Source organism: Vipera ursinii (assembly GCF_947247035.1).
Source record: "Vipera ursinii genome assembly, chromosome: 2".
Lineage (NCBI taxonomy): Eukaryota > Metazoa > Chordata > Lepidosauria > Squamata > Viperidae > Vipera > Vipera ursinii.
Window position 1 is genome coordinate 46,692,648 of NC_139513.1, and position 13,737 is coordinate 46,706,384.

The 13,737-nt window shown below is 37.8% G+C and overlaps 1 protein-coding gene across 2 annotated transcripts in view; it reads left to right on the forward strand.

The window, feature by feature from the left end:
• GRM7 (glutamate metabotropic receptor 7) overlaps positions 1-13,737 on the forward strand; it is a gene marked incomplete at both ends in the record, with an annotated part of 531,980 nt that overhangs the window by 152,439 nt on the left and 365,804 nt on the right. The window lies entirely within an intron of this gene.

Genomic DNA, 13,737 nt, shown 5'->3' on the forward strand with positions numbered 1-13,737 from the left:
CTCATTTTCAAGAATCTACAAAAGGGCTTTCTTCTGTGTTGCTACTAGTGGATCTTCTATGTTTAGCATTGTGATCAGTCTCCAGTGTTTTCAGGAACATGACCTTTGAACAAAATTTTTCATTCAATAACTTGTTTGTTGTTGTTGTTGTTGTTGTTGTTGTTGTTCCTGGGTCTATAATAGTAGTGATCTTGGAATCTTTCAGGTTATTCAAGTCCCAAGAGTGTATTCTAAATGGGCTTCAGTATTTCATGGTAACTATAGATTTGTCCAAAATGATTTTGGCTCCATCACATAGCAATAGCACCTAGAATTATATACTGCCCCATAGTGCTTTACAGCATTCTCTGGGTGGCTTACAATGCCAGCATAGTGCCTCCAACACTCTGGGTCCTCATTTTGCCAATCTCAGGAGTATGGAAGGCTGAGTCAATCTTGAGCCCATTATCATCGAACTCCAGGCTATGGGCAGAGTTATTCTGCAATACTGCATTCTAACCACTGCACCACCAGGGAGTCAAACTGTTACACCTCTTTTTATATCTGATCAGATGCAAAAAACAAAAAAAACAAAAAACAAAACACCACCCTTTTGATCAGCAGGAACTGCATTTTCCAAATACAACATTCCATATTATTTGGCTCTCCAGAGCAAGAGTTTTTTCCCTAATAGCTTTGCAGATGAGCAAAACATTTGCGTAGTATATTGTAAGTAATTATGTTAGATTATCTCAACTGTTTATGCAATAATGGGTTTTAAAGGCACTGTAACTACATCACCTGACTCCTTCATATTTTAAAGTACATTTAAGTGCTCTACCCTCCACAGTATTTGTTCATTTTATACCAGGAGGCTCTTAGCAATAGGAGTGTTTGTTTATAATTCAGTGGAATGAAAACAGTGAAAACTATGGGCTTTATTCATAATGAATGTGAATTGCAGGAACAGGGGACTGAAAAGGTCAAAGCCACAAATAAAAATGGCTGAGTCACCTATGACCTTTCTCATAAAAATTCTTGTCAACATATTTTGAACAGAAATTGGATTTTAGTGTTAGCATAAGACGTTTGCCTTACAGTTTTTACATCTTATGCCCCTGGAAATAGTTTGTGTTTTTGTCATTTTGTAACTTGTATTTCCCCATTTGATCTTATTTGTATTTAGTTGTTTATTTCTGTAAAAATACTCTATATTTCCTACTCTGGCAAACATAAAGAACTGTTTATTCTCTGTTATAAATGTATAGCTAAGATAACAAAGCAGGAAACCTGTGATGTGAGCACATAGAATTCTGCCTGAACATAAATAATTTTAGTAGGTGTCAAACTAGGAACAAAATTTGTAAAGTGGAAATCGTTTAAAGTTTAGAAGAATTATTATAAAGAGGATATCACAGGACAGGCATGAATTTCTTTTGAAATAATTATTTTAATATCTATATGGTGCCTTTATTTTGCATAGGCAATATGCCATCTTCGGTGCAGAGTTTGTATAGGTAAGGGATATAAAGTAAAGTAGTATTTTTAAAATCTCTCTTTTTAGCGGGCATGAATCAATGTGATTTTTCCTTTATTCCTTTTCTTGAAATGCTCCAAACAAGATTTCTGATCTTGGGGAATATCTCAACCCTACAAAGCTGCTGCTAGGATTTCAGGAGCTGGTCAGACATTTGTTTTTCCACCTTTTTTCCTCTGAGAAATAAAAATTCTTTGGGACTAAAGCAAAATGCACAGGTTAAATATCACACTAGGCAGCAAAACATTCTATATTGTTGAACTGGACACATGCTTTGAATGTCACCATCCTGGAATTTCTCTATTCTGACTAAGATTTACAGACTTTCAAATATAACAATGTAAAGGATGTTAATAATGCAGTGAAGGGTCCTTGGTGCTCTCTGAGCTTGATTGTTTCCTTGCAGACATTCATTACCCAAACTAGTAACATTATTAGTGCTAGAAGGGAGTAGGAATTGCTCTCATTTTATATTCTAATGGCTTGCCCATCGGTACTGGTGGGAGTGGTCATGCTGGTTCTTTGGTTGGGCTGCTGTTTGTTTGGGAACAAACATGGTGACTGCTTTAGGAAGAAGGTTGTACTTTATTGAAAAGGAGAACCAGACAGGAAGATGGCTGGCAGAAAAGAGAAGGGCTGAGCAGATGTAGGGAGTGGGTTTTTATACCTTCTTGAGCCTTTTGTTTGGAGTGATTTCCTGTTCCTGTTTGAGGCTATTTCCTGTGTCATGAACTTTTGACATGAGTCTCAGTGTGCCTTTCTGGTATTCTGATGGTGATGGGTTAATCCTATTATATCCAAAGGTCATGTCTGGCTTCCTTGGGGCTGGGCTGATGACTCTTTGGATGGGGTATGTAGATTTTAGGCCTTTGTCTTTTTAATCTCCTAGCTCCCTGGATTTACATCTGCATCTCTACAGAGCTAGTCCTTGCTTGAGGGAGGGAGGCCTGGGGCTATCAAGAAAAAATGGGCATGCTTTCCTGCCTCTTCAAGATCCTTTGAGGAAATATATTTTCTTGCCCTTTTAATATTTCCTTCTCTGGGGAGCTGACTTCCCACACTATTAGCTTCCTTGATTGGATATGGTTTGCTTCAGTGGTGGGATTCAAATATGTGAACAACCAGTTGTCTGTGTGGACTTCTAGAAGTCCATTCTGGGCCTGGGCAACAACAACAACAACAAAAATTAGCTACCGGTTCTGCCGAAGTGATGCGAACTGGCTGCATCCCACCACTGGTTTGCTTCATGATTATTAGTTTAATGTTGATCTTGGCATTAATCGCTGCTCATCTGGGTGTTGATTGCTAGTGAAGAGGTGTTTTGTTCTTTTTTGTTCCCTTTTTGTGCTTGTTGATTATCTCTTTTGAATGGTATGTCTTTGTTTGTGTCTTGGTGCCTGTTGAAACCCCTCAATCCAACTTTGAGCTACAAATATTGTCCTCTAATAAAGCAGTGCATGTCCCTGGACTGACCCCCATCATGTTATTGGGCATTTAAGAACAGATGTTACACATTTTTACTCTTGCTAGCTATCAGTGTACTAGGAATAGAGGTTGTAAACTAATCTTAATTCGGAAGTTTTTTTAAAAAAGAAGTATTTATTACAAACAAAATGTTAAAGTTTATTATTAAGTAATGAAGAAAGAAACTGGCAAATGACATCTCTAAACCTGATATTTAAGCTCTGTCAAAAGAACATTTCTACATCACTATGACTGACTAAAGATGCTAGTTAATTTAGAATGGATGGTGTTGATAACCCATCAAGTATTCTAGTGTTTTTGGTGCACAATTTAAACTTCTTCACTTGCTTCTCTTAAAAAACAAAACAAAACACACATATTTTTTTTTTCATTTGAGAAAATTAATACTAAATTACATATCAAAAGGTTAGAAAATTGTTCTTGTATGTTTCCCCCTATTGTCTGGAAACTATATCAATAAAATTTAATAGAAGCTGAAAGTGAAATTAGAGCAAACTGTGCACTTAATAATACCCCAGTTGGATCTCATTAATATGTCAGCAAATACATTGTCTTAATCGCATATAATTCTTCAAGAAATTGATTTTTTATTTTATATAATGTTTTTGACAACTCTTCTGTTTAAGCTTATTTTATTAAATACCACTTGTGTAATAAAACAAAAGATTAATAGGAAAATTAACTACTAATTTCTGATCTCTGAGTGCCCGTAGTTCTTTGCAAGGAGTGAAGAATCAGAACAAGAACAGGGCAAAGCAAGTCAGTAATTATTAGGACAAATATCAGAGCCAACCAAGTTGGCTGTATCTGTTGCTTTATCCTGTTTCCACTTGGAAAATTATCTGTCTTTCAGATTTCTCTGCAGTCATGAGATCAGCACAGCTGAATGACTACTTTTATTTTTCTTTTTAAAATATTTTGCTTAAACTGCAATGTACTTAAACTACAATGTGCAGGACATTTTCCCCAAATATTCAAAATTTAATATATATATAGTCATTTTAATTTCTTATTTAATTTTGTGCATCATCTGGCATTCACTGTAGTTGAGCAGCTATGGAGAAGGAGGAGGAGGAGGAGGAGGAGACATTTGGCACATTGAACTGAAATCAAGTGAGGGATGGGAGATGGTATGAGGATTGATTCACCAATGTTATGAATTTTACATTATTATTCCTGGCAGGAGTGTCCCCTGGGGGATCAAAAAGTCAAGGGGACCACCACCAACTTAGGAAGAATATAAAAAAGGGGGAGATCTTTGATGGACCAACCAACTTGAATTTTTTGACCCCTCTCTGTGGATACTTCTGGCTGTGGATTATTAAAAAATGAAATCTTCAGTGTTTGGTTTTTGAACAATATTTTTCTATTACTTTGGAGCACCTTGGAGCACAGACAGATACCCATGTACATACACACATATGTATTTGCCATCAAACAGCATCTATAATTCTAATAGCATTATTGATTGTACAATCGTCTGCAACTGTGTTGTCAGTCTGGAGATGCATCAAGACCTTAAATATCAACAGATAAGTAAAAACTATGTCTGTAATTCAGAATATTTAGTTACATCTGGGGATTGTTATCTCTGTTTATCATGAGGAAGGGGGAACTATCCCATTTTACTTTATTTTAGGGTTCTCAAAAGGGCTATAAATCATGAGTCAAGCATCTCTCTGAATATTTTTCTCTAGAGCTTTGCTTTCTTCTTTTTGTGAAAAGGCAATGAGAAACCTTTTGATTTCTTTCACTTTGGACTTGAGTTATATTTCACTGCACCTGTTCTGTTGATCACACTGTTTAGAAAATCCTCAAATGAATGCAAGAAATTCAAGAAGAACAAGGGGGCCACCTCAATTGATTCTGTAGACCATTGTACAAAAATTACAATAAAATGTTCATGAATAATGTATATGTATATATTACTAATAGCTCACCTGGTTATTGCAAGTGTGTGTGTGTGTGTGTGTGTGTGTGTGTGTGTGTGTGTGTGTTGGAAAGCATATATATATATTGAAAATCCTTTGAAAAACAAACCTGAAAGTACATTACATGGATAGGGCCCTGCTGCCCAAGCAAAGCTTTGAGTTATATGAAGACACAATAATCTCTCATTTCTTTTAAAACATTCATTTTGTCTTTTCAATCTTTGTCATTCTGGGGGAGGATTGTTTGAATAGCTAACTAATGAGGAGATTGTTTGGGGTTTATACTGCCTTTGAGTCAGTCTCAAGACTAGTGCCTGCCAGGATAAGTCTCTGAGAAAGACTGATTGACCCAGTGTCACCCAACTAGATTAGTGCCTAAGGGAGGACTAAAAGCTACACAGGCTCTCAACTAATAAGTACTGTCAGAAAATATATATATATAGGCCCTCTCCTCCAGAGAGCATTGAGAGAAGATATTACTGCTACTTTTTCCAGTCTTAGACAGTGGTGGGATCCAGCCAGTTTGCACCAGTTTGGCAGAACCGGTAGCTAATTTTTTGTTGGCCAGGCCAAGAATGGACTTCCGGAAGTGACATCCACACAGAGAACCGGTTGCTCACATATTTGAATCCCACCACTGGCCTTAGTCTCTTGTCTTCAGCATAATATGGGTAGGGGTACCAGATATCTGACCAAGCAAAGGAGGAAATGGACAATTGGAAAGAAGGACTTGGAGGGAAACAGAAAAGACAGTAACTGGAAAAATATATTGCAACCTCCACGTCTATGAAATTACAGGTAGTCCTCAACTTATAAACACAATTGAGCCCAAAATTTTTCTTTTTTTTTAAAGTGAGTTTTGTTCCAGTTTACAACTTTTCTTGGCATGGTTGTTAACTTAATCACTGCAGTTCTTAAGTTAATACCATGGTTTTTAAGTGACTCTGCCTTCTCCATTGACTTGCTTATCAGAAGGTAGCAAGAGGTGATCACATGACCTGGGACACTGCAACCATCATGAATATGAGGCAGTTGTCAAGAATCTGAATTTTGATCATGTGAGCATGGGAATGTCATAATGGTCATATGTGCGAAAAATGGTCATAAGTCACTTTTTCAGTGCCCGTGGTAACTTTGAATGGTCACTAACTGAACCTTTGTTAAGTCGAGGACTACCTGTACTTTTTACAGCATCAGAAAAACTCTTTTGCAGTGGCAATGTTTTCCCAACAAGTCTTTTCAAGAAAATATAGTATTGATAGTATAGAATCAATTACATTCCTTTCAGATTTCACCATAGAAATGTAGAATTAGTCATGTGATGTTCAGGCTACAGTGATCATAGATCTGAAGGGGCAAGATTGAAGCCGATTGCTGGTATCACAAAATAAATAACATAAATCTAGACTGTCAAGCCTGTTGATGGATGATGGAAAGAAAGAATCAGTCAATTTACAAGGTCACAATACACAGAAGTTTGAATGACTGCTTTTTGAAAAAAAGTCCAAAAAAAAGACACTGGGCAATATTTGATGTCTTGCAGGTGGAGGACATGAGGACAAAAAATAGGACTTGTCCCATTTTTCCTGGACTCTAGTAACCCTAGATATGGGAGAAAACCAGCTTGCCTTGTGCTCTTATTCAACCTAATAATTATTCCCTATTTATATAAGGAATATACTGTGTGGCAGTGCAATGTATTTGGAAATGAGATATGACAATGTTGCATATCCCTTAATTTGCCTTCCAAAATAAGGATTCTTATTATGTCATAATTTGTCTGGTTCTGTCCCAGATATTGGCTTTTTGAATTAATTGGTATGTTTAATCTGGCTTCATCATATTTCTCATATATATAGATTCATCAGGCTGGAATTAAACAGGAGACTTTTGAAATCATATGGCTGAAGCTGGACTTTCTAATGTCTCAGGCATATTATTTTTATTATGGTTAGTTTCATAGAGTAGTGGGATTCAAATACCTGAACTACCAGGTCTCTGCGTGGATGCCACTTCCTCAAGTTCATTCTGAGCCCAGGAGGCCTCCCAGGCCCAGAACAGCCACCAGAAGTATGTGGACGCCACTTCCAGAAGTCTGTTCTAAGCCTTGGAGGCCTGGGGGAGGCCTTCCTGGCTCAGAATGGACTCTGGAAGTGGTGTCCATGCACTTCCACTGGTCCATTCTGGGCCTTACGAAAAAGGGCTAGGGCATCAGTCGGTTCACTAAAGTCAAGAAAAAATTAGTAGAACACTGAACCAGTGCGAACCAGTGTGAACTGAATCACACACTGGTTTAATAGCTAGCCAGATGTTTAGGCTTTTTATTGATCATACAAACAGCCAGATATTTGGACTGGATTTGACATTTTATCTACCTATTGAGTTTCCCAAGGACCTAGAAGAGGCAAATATTGTTGATATTAAATTTAATTTAATTTAATTTAATTTATTAATATTTCTATACCGCCCTTCTCCCGAAGGACTCAGGGCGGTGTACAGGGCAAGAATAAAACACAGAGATTTACAAAAAATAAAAGATAATTAAATACATGCCCGATTAAAAATACAATTAATACATGGTAAAAACCCCAATAAAAATAGTAAAAAAGACCCCACTAATCCCCCCTCAGGCCAGGCCGGCTTGCTCGAACAAGTATATTTTCAGATCGCGGCGAAAGGAGCGAAGATTGGGCGCCGTCCGGAGCTCAACCGGTAACTGGTTCCATAGCTCCGGGGCGCCCACAGAGAAGGATCTCCCCCTGGGGGCCACCAGTCGACATTCTCTGACCGGTGGCACCCTGAGGAGGCCCTCTCTGTGGGAACGCACAGGGCGGAGGGAAGTAGACGCCGGCAAATGTTGTTGCAGGATATGCACTCTAACCTCTGATAATATTCAAGGTAGCTAATGGAGACGTATCTCCTAATTTTATCCCCACAACTTTCTTGAGGCTGACAGAGGTCATGACTAGTTTTAATGTGACTCAGTGATCAGTAACATCTTTACCATCCTACTATACTGTTTTTGGGTTCCACTAATGATAGCCTTGCAATAACCTTGCAATAACCATTTCTCATATAGAAATGGTTGAGTGTCAGTTCCACTTGCCAAGATTTTCATTACAAACCAGTAAGGTATTGCATGAAGGATGGTAACAGCAATAGAAGCAGTGGTTAATTTCTTAAAAAGCCCACACATCTTTCAAAATAGCCATCCCTGTATACCAGTTTTCTGCATTATGCCTTCCACAATGGTCAATGTTCTCTTCTCTTTTTTTGCTTGGGAAATAAAGGGGAAAAAATAAGAGTTCCCTAGACTCTACAGCATTCCTGCAAGCTTATTTCAGAAATTCAGACAAATGTTCATTGAATTTAACACCTGGATTCCAAGTTCTAATGGGTTCAGTTTAGCCAGAACAAAATGCAAATAATAGATATTCTAACTTCCATTTAATTGCTTGCTTATATTACAGTGCTAGATACTACTTTGCAGCTTTTGAAATTATAATTTATTTGATTATATTCTGATTGATATAATTTGCTCTTAATTAATTTTGTGCCTTTCACATATTTTAATCTGGCATACCATGTCCTATTCTAATTTATAAACTACCTCTTCCTAAAACAGGGGAATCTTTGGGTGATATCAAAACATTCCACCTCACAAAAGCCATTTTGTGCTATCATGATGCAAGCTGGTCCCCTTATATTGTGTTGTAATCTCAGACAAATGTCCCAAAGAATCAGAGCTTAGTATATTCTTGTAATATTTTAAACAACATTTTTTGCAAGAAAAAACACCTTATCCCTTTACCTTCACAAATAGAGAAGACAAGCAGGTATATGGAATAGAAGCATTCAGAGCATTTAGCAGACTTTTAGAGTGAAAATGAAATTCATTTTATTGAAGCTTTCCATTAGAATATCACCATGTTTGCTTCTTGGTTTGTTATAATATTATACCACATATAGCCTATTCCCTCTTGATTAAAAAAATAAATCCCATGCTGGTTATGTGACAATAAAAAAAGTTAAGTACCTGTAGGCATAAATAGAAATCCATCTCAAACCCTGAGATTTCACTTTCTCTCATCCCTACAAATTTATTTGTACTTTAGCAAATACTGAACTAGCTTTTTATATAAGCTAGAAGCTGTATTTTAAAAGAAAGTGATAAATCAGCCAGCTACAAATTTTCTGTGGTTCTTTCAAGACATCAAAAATTATGGATTTCTCAAGCATGAGAATTGATTTAAAGAATTATTATACAAGCCATCCATGGAACTGTATGTTTCTTGGAAAAAAAAGTAGTTTGTTTTAAAGCAAGAATTCTTGATTTACACATATTGACAAACTGGGAACCTGGGAAGAATAAATTGAATTCACTCGTACGGCAGGGACGGGGGAGGGGAGAGCAAGGGATATAAGAACACAGAACACTTTAGTCTACTTCTTTTGTGTTTGTATGGAGATGCTTCCTGTTTTCCATCAAGTAAATATTTTATTTTATTTTATTTTAATTCCATTTATATCCCGCCCTTCTCCGAAGACTCAGGGCGGCTTACAAGCTTAGCAGTAGCCTTCATTCTATGTATATGCCTGCTTATTAGGGCTTTCACACACACCCCAAGCGGCATTATTACAAAGTCAGCTTAATTGCCCCCAACAATCTGGGTCATCATTTTACCTACCTTGGAAGGATGGAAGGCTGAGTCAACCTTGAGCCTGGTGGGATGCGAACCTGCACTGATTGCAGGCAGCTGGTGTTACTTAAGGAGGCATTAGCCCACTGCTCCACCAAGGCTCCACCAAATAAACTATGATTTTATCTTCTTGTAAAAACTATAACTTCCTGTTCATTTTTTTTGTTTTTTATTAGTTTAGAGTATAAAATACAAAAATACACAAACAAATAGTAGGAAAAATAGGGGCGGGAAAGGGGAAGGGAAAAGTGCAGAAAAAAAGGGAAAAAGAAGCAAAAGGCGTTGACTTCCAAATCCCTTTGGTGCAGTAAAATAAATTAGTAACATCAAACCTCAACTTTTTACTTTTACATAGTAGTATAAACTATAATTTTCAAAGGTAAGCTGCTTTCTCCTTTATTTCCATTAAGATGTGGTGGTGCCAGATTTTGTTATCATATCGATTTGGAAGCAAACTCTTTCTGTTTGAATTATTACATGTTAACCTAAATCCCCTATCAAGATTATCTTGGTTGACAGTGTTCCTTCTCATCCTCTGGTCAAGTCTGTTTTGTTTTTCTATTGTCCCTACCCTTCACCCACGTGATCCAAATGTTGCTTTTCAGTGGACAGAAATAAATACAAAAGAAAAGTTAGAAATGATATAATCCCCAAAAGGCAATATTCGGTTTAGTTATGTGTGTTTTTTAAAAGCATCACATCTTAATTAAATGAAGTATCCACACCCCTCACCCTTCTCTTCATTAAACTACACATACCCAATTCCAGCAACCGTTCCCTATATGTTTTAGCCTCCAGCCCCCTAATCATCTTGGTTGCTCTTCTTTGTACCCTTTCTAGAGTCTCGACATCTTTTTTACATCGTGGTGACCAAAACTGGATGCAGTATTCCAGGTGTGGCCTTACCAAAGCATTGTAAAGTGGTATTATTACTTCACTTGATCTTGATTCTATCCCTCTGTTAATGCAGCCTAGCACTGTGTTGGCTTTTTTGGCAGCTGCAGCACACTGCTGGCTCATATTGAAGTGATTGTCCACTAGGACTCCGAGATCCCTCTCACAGTTACTACTATTGAGCAAAGTACCACCTATACTATACCTATGCATTTGATTTTTCCTGCCTAAATGTAGAACCTTACTTTTTTCACCATTGAATTTCATTTTGTTAGATAGTGCCCAGTGTTTGAGTCTGTCCAGATCCTTCTGTATCTTAAGCCTATCTTCTGGAGTATTGGCTATTCCTGCCAGCTTGGTGTCATCTGCAAATTTGATGAGTTCCCCATCTATCCCCTCATCCAAATCATTAATGAAGATATTGAAGAGCACTGGGCCCAGAACAGAGCCCTGGGGCACCCCACTACACACTTCCTTCCATGTAGATGCGGTTCCATTGAGGACCACACCCTGAGTACGGCCTGTCAGCCAGCTACGAATCCATTTGGTGGTAATGCTATCTAACCCACATTTTTCTATCTTATCAAGTAGTAGGTTGTGATCTACTTTATCAAATGCCTTACTGAAGTCCAAGTAAATATATCTACAGCATTCCTCTGGTCCACTAGTTTTGTCACTTGGACAAAGAATGTAATAAGATTTGTCTGGCATGATCTGTTTTTGACAAACCCATGTTGACTTTTAGTGATGACTTTGTTTGCATCAAGGTGTTCGCTGATTTGTTGTTTGATTATCTTTTCCAGAATCTTCCCAGGTATTGAGGTCAGGCTGATAGGTGTGTAGTTTCCTGGATCTATTTTTTCCCTTTGTTGAAGATGGGAACTATATCAGCTCTCTTCCAGTCCTCTGGTTGTTCCCCAGTGCTCCAGGATCTTTGAAAAATATAGTTCAGTGGTTCTGAGATCACGTCTGACAGTTCCTTGAGAACCTTGGGGTGTAATCCATCTGGTCCTGGTGATTTGAACTCGTCTAGGCTGGACAGGTGCTCACCATTTTCTTGCCTATCTTAACTTGCGTTTCTATTCTGTTTTTTATGGCACTGGTTTAGGTAGGTTGGACTGTTTTTTTCCCTTTGTGTAAAGACAGATGCAAAAAACGAATTAAATAGTTCTGCTTTCTCCCTATTGCTTGTCACCTTCTTGCCACTTTCCCCCACTAATGGACCAATCATTTCCTTAACTTTTTTCTTGTTTTTTATATGTTGAAAGAAGCGGTTTTTTTTGTTATTTTTGACTTTGGTTGCAAGCCTTAGTTCATTTTGAGCCTTAGCTTCCCTCACTTCATCTTTACAGGCACAGGCTATTTGCTGATATTCTGACTTAGTTATGTGCCCCTCTTTCCAATTCTTATACTTGTCCTTTTTATCTTTCAATTTATCAGAAAGTTCTTTATGCAGCCATGCTGGTTTCTTTTGAGAGCTGTTATTTTTCTTCTTTGTTGGTATTGTACTAGACTGGGCCTTTATTATCTCACTTTTCAAAATTTCCCAAGCTTCTTGAGTTGTTTCCCCCTTTAGGATTCTCATCCATGGAATTCTTCCCATGGTCTCTCTAAGTTTATTGAAATTAGCTCTTTTAAAGTCCAAGACTCTAGTTTGGCTGTGTTCTATTGCTTGTGCCTCCAGAATGTTGAATTCCAATATTGCATGATCACTTCCCCCCAAGGTTCCTGTGGCTTCGACACCTTCTATCATTTCATCTCTGTTTGTGAGAATTAAATCCAATATGGCTAATCCCCTAGTTCCCTTCTCTACTTTTTGGGAGAGAAAGTTGTCTGCTAGGTTTGACAGGAATCTGTTTGATCTTCCACTTGGTGCAGAGTTTGTCTCCCAGTTGATATCAGGGTAATTAAAGTCCCCCATTACTATTTTGATGTGCTTCTTACATACCTTAGTTAGCTGACTAGCAAAAAGTTCATCTATTTCCTCTGCTTGGTTGGGTGGCCTATAGTAGGGGGTTGGGGGTCATCTAGTCCAACCCCCTGCTCAGGCAGGAAACCCTATACCATTGGCCAGTCTCTTCTTAAAAACTTCCAGTATTGGAGCATTCACCACTTCTGGAGGCAGGTTGTTCCACTGGTTAATTGTTCTAACTGTTTCTCCTTAGTTCTAGGTTGCTTCTCCTTGACTAATTTCCATCCATTGCTTCTTGTCCTGCTTTCAGCTGCTTTGGAGAATAGCTTGACTCCCTCTTCTTTGTGGCAGCCCCTGAGATATTAGAACACTGCTATCATGTCACCCCTCACCCTTCTCTTCATTAAACTACACATACCCAATTCCAGCAACCGTTCCCTATATGTTAATCTAGACAGACTTTTTTTGATAAATTTGAAACAAAACAGTTTGATTTGTTACTTGGAATCAGGACCAATGAATCTGAAGGGATTTATAAGTTAGCATACATACATACGTACATACATACATACATACATACATACAGCAATAGTACTTATATACCACTTCACATTACTTTTATAGCCCTCTCTAAACAGTTTACAGAGTCAGCATATTGCCACCAACAATCTGGGTCCTCATTTTACTGACCTCAAAAAGATGGAAGGCTGAATCAACCTTGAGCCAGTGAGATTCAAACTGCCAAACTGCAGGCAGCTGGCAGTCAGCAGAAGTAGCCTGCAGTACTATATTCTAACCACTGCACCACCACAGCAGATACATACATACATACATTAATTAATTGGGAGGCTCTCAGAGTTGGTTAGAAGACAAGCAACTATATAAATGTTTTAAATAACTAAAAATATTAATATAGTAGTATGGCAGTGAACTTCCCTCTCCATTTCATAGCGTTTTGTGTTTATATGTCAAAAATTCATGGAATCTTTCTTAAATTTGTGGCATAGGGATATTGTTGGGGAAATATTATTGGATAAAGGCTTCCTTTTTTTCAGTAAAAGGCAGAGAAAAGAACCCCATTTATTCTGTTTAAAACACCTTAGGATTTTGCTATACTTCCCTGTGCCACTTTCCTACCTGAGCCAAAAGAAATTTATTCAGTAAGCAACCCATTTTTCTTATTTAAGAATCAAACTGCTCCTTGAAGTTGTTCTGCCTCCCTAAGTGACTGGAGTTTGGGGAGGCATCATGCTGGAGGTGATAGTGTCTGATTAACTGGATTTAATGTTATTGTTGACA